Genomic DNA, 4,005 nt, shown 5'->3' with positions numbered 1-4,005 from the left:
AAACTTGCTTTTCTTTTCCAGTTTCTGAAGCCCACTTACATTGCATGGCATATGGTTCCTTCTTTGCTCAGTTTTCAAAGCCAGCAGTATAGCATCTCTCTTTTGTAACTTCCTACTTGCCTCTTACAAGAATCTTGTGATTACACTGAGCCCACCTGGATAATCCAAGATAATATAATATCCCCATGTCAAAATATTTAAGTTAACCACAACTGCAAAATTCTTTTTGCCATGTGTACTGAGGTGAATAGTGTCCTCCAACAGGATACGTTCAGATCCTGACCTCCAGTAACTGTGAGTGTGACTTTACTTGAAAACAGGATCTTTTCAGATATTATCAAGTTAAAATGAAGTCATACTGAATTAGAGTCAGCCCTAATCCAGTGACTGGTGTCCTTCTAAGAAGAGGGAAATTTTAACACAGACACACACAGAGGAATGCCAATTAATTACATTGGTATATTAGAGTGATATGTCTTGAAATCAAGGAATTCCAAGGATTACAGGCAACACCAAAAACTAAGAGAAAGGCATAGAACAGATTCTTTCCTAGACCCTTCAGAGGGAGCATGCCCTGCCACCACCTTGATTTTAGATATCTAGCTTCCAGGACTGTAAGAACATACATTTCTGTTGTTTTAATCCATGCAGTTTGTGGTACTTTGTTATGGCATCCTTAGGAAATTAATATACCATGTAAGGTAACATATTCACAGGTTCTAGGGGCTAGAATATGGACATCTTTAGGAGAGCTAATATTCAGCCTACCACAGGAGTATGTTAGTAACACAAATTAACAACAACGAAACCAAAAAGAACCAAGTTGAGAATATTGGATATGAAAAAGAGTTGACATAAAGAACTAATTAGATGGAATAAATAGCAGGGTAACAAGAGCCAAAGACTGAGTTTGTGAATGGGAAAATTGGTCAGGAAATCTTTCAGAAGAAGCAGTAAATAATGAAGGAAAGGATATAGAGAATAAAAGTCCCCAAATTGGGATAACAGGATATCCCAGAAGGGGCAGAAGGAACAGAGAGGGCAAAATAATTATGGTAAATATCTCAGAATTAAAGAAAGATGTAAGCTTTCAGATTAAAAAGGACTAAAGGTTGGCATGCAGAATAGGTATTGAAAAACCTATGCTTAGACACATTGTATCAAAAGTTAACTGTATTGGTGCAACTGGATGGTGCAGTAGGTTAAGCATCTGACTCTTGATCTTGGCTCAGGTCATGATCTCACAGTTTGTGAGTTGGAGCTCAGCATCGGACTCTGTGCTGATGGCATGGAGTCTGCTTGGGATTCTGTCTCTCCTTCTCTCTGCCCCTCTTCTGCTTGTGCATATTCTCTGTCTCTCTCTTTCCCAAAATTATAAATAAGCTTAAAAAGTAACTGTATTAATAAAGAGAAAACTCTAAAAGGCCACAGAAGAACAGATCAACTAGAATAGTAATTGGACTGACATTAGAATTCTCAGCATAAGTGCTGTATGTATGTATCAGAGAAGAAAACTTGATGGAATTAATGGAAAGAAAGGACAAAAAAGATAAATGGGGAGAGTAAAATCACTGGAAATTATGAAAAAGTAGTCCTAATATAATAGTTTTAATAAATGTGAATGGTCCTCTCACCAGTTAAAATATCGAAATTTAGATGATATTTTAAAAAATAAAATGCAAAAAACCAACAGTGCACTATTTAGATTCAAATCAGGCAAAAAAGACACAGGATATTTGAAAATAAAAGGATACAAACTGATATTTGCCATTATAAACCAAAAGAGAGAGGCCATCTTAATATCTGACTCCAGCAAAAAATGTTATATGGGGAAAAAGGGTGATGGTGACACATACTGGTAAAATAATAGAGCAAGGAGGTATAACCATCATGAATGCATATGCTTTAACAGTATAACATCAAACTATACAAAGCTGCAATAGCATAATGGCAGAGAGAAGTAGTTGTATCAATATATGTTGCAAGAGATTTTAACCTGCTTTCATCAGAAATTGATAAATCAAACACTAAAAAAAATAAATCAAACACTAATAGAGATGTAAAAGAACTGAGTAATGTAATAAGTAAGCTTGAACTATTATATATATATATATAGACATATGTATGTGTATGTATATACATACACATGTGTATATACACATACGTGTGTGTATATGTGTTTGTATGTGTTTGTGTATTCCCCACATGGAAAATTTACTACACCATAAACACAGTCTTAAATTCCAAAGAATCAATATCATGTATGCTGTATTCTCTGACCATAATCAATTAACACTAGAAATTTTAAACAGGAAAATAAGCATAGTTTACATAATCCTAAATGTCAGGTTTTATATTAATAAATAATCCTTGGATTAAAAGGAGATTATGAGGATTGAGGTAAAATGGCGGGCTTATGATGAGTGACTGTCAGGGATGAAAATAGGTATGCCTGGAAGCAGAATTTAAAAGCAGTTTCTCTTCAGACCATCTTCTTTCATACCACCTGATAAGCATCTTGAGTCACCATGGTATTAGCAGCAGTAAAACCGGAGATATCGAACAGAACTATCTGGAAACATTTATTTCCAATTCAAAACATGGCTTTATATTGTGTTTGTCATAAACCTACGTGTTCTCCTCTTCCAGATGACCATAATTGCAAGTAGAGTTTGCTTTGACATCTGATGACAGGACGACAGTATGCTACTACCCTTCTGTGGACATTCCGTATGAACATACAAAACCTACCCCACGGCCAGATCCTGTGCATAATAATGAAGAAACACATGATCAAGTGCTGAAAACCAGATTACAAGGAAAAAATGAACACTTTGAGCAAGAACCTATGATAGAACAACGTAGCAAAATGTTCTTTACTAAGCATCATTTGTGTCCTCGTGGACAGTATCATAGACATTGTAGGAAACTGGATCCTCTAAAAGACAGATGATATTGAGGTTTTCAGGAATCAAAGAGATGTTATCTTGTGTCTTATTTGCAATTGAGTATGAGGAAATGCAATTGAGTATATTCATTGTTATGTAGCAAAACAATAATAAAATGTCTTTTTATATATTAAAAAAAAGAGGGGGATCATGAAAGGAATTACAAAGTTTTAGGACTTAAACAACAATAAAACCTCACAAGTTACTGTTTGTAAGACACAGCTAACATAGTCCTTTGATGTAAAGGTGTAGTTTCAAGTAAATTTACCAGAACACAGAAAGGTTGAAAACAAATAGGTTAAACATTCAGTTGAAGGAGTTGAAAATGTAGCAGAGAGAATACAAAGAAACCAACTGAAAGAAACAAAGAAGAAGAATTAACAACATTAAAAAAGAAATTAATAAAATGAAGAAATAAAAATAATAAAAATATGCGGCACCTGGGTGGCCCAGTTTGTTGAGTGTACGATACTTGATTTCAACTCAGGTCATGATCCCAGGGTCATGGGATCAAGTCCTGCATTGTGCTGAGCCTGGAACCTACTTAAGATGATCTCTCTCTGCCCCTCTTCCCTGCTTGTGCTCTCTAAAATAAAAAAAAGTAAAAATAAAAATATCAACAAAACTAAAGTTCTCTAGCAAGATCAAGCAAGAAAATGAAAAAGAATGAAAACAGAAACTTGCAATGAAAAAGAAAAATAGCTACAGATATAACAGATTTTAAGTAAAAAATATTATGAGTAACTATGTCAGAATACACTTGGTAATTTACAAGATCTTAGCATAAACTACTTGGAAAAATACAAAGGGCCCAAATTAGAAAAATTGAATAGGTCAATAAGCAGTAGAGACATTTAATGGTTGTAAAAGACCTCCCTGCCACCAAAACTTTGTAGCCCTTGGTCTCTTTCACATGGAATTTCTACTAAATTTTCAAGGAAATATTAATCTTACAATTTTTTTTTCCAGAAAAGAAGCAGTTCAGCTTATTTAATGAGATTAGTGCAATCTTGATTCCAGTATCAGATAAAAGCAATAAAAATGTTATAAACCAGTT

The 4,005-nt window shown here is 34.3% G+C and overlaps 1 pseudogene; it reads left to right on the top strand.

Annotated features, from left to right (window-relative positions):
* Window positions 1-2,148: 2,148 nt before the first annotated feature.
* On the top strand, window positions 2,149-3,317 carry LOC121036364 (39S ribosomal protein L42, mitochondrial-like; annotated as a pseudogene).
* The last annotated feature ends 688 nt before the right edge of the window (window positions 3,318-4,005 follow it).

This window comes from Herpailurus yagouaroundi, unplaced genomic scaffold, assembly GCF_014898765.1.
Source record: "Herpailurus yagouaroundi ecotype Mexico unplaced genomic scaffold, PumYag 28, whole genome shotgun sequence".
NCBI classification, from domain to species: Eukaryota; Metazoa; Chordata; class Mammalia; order Carnivora; family Felidae; genus Herpailurus; species Herpailurus yagouaroundi.
The sequence above is the reverse complement of the archived record's forward strand: the minus strand, read 5'-3'. Positions and strand labels throughout refer to the sequence as shown.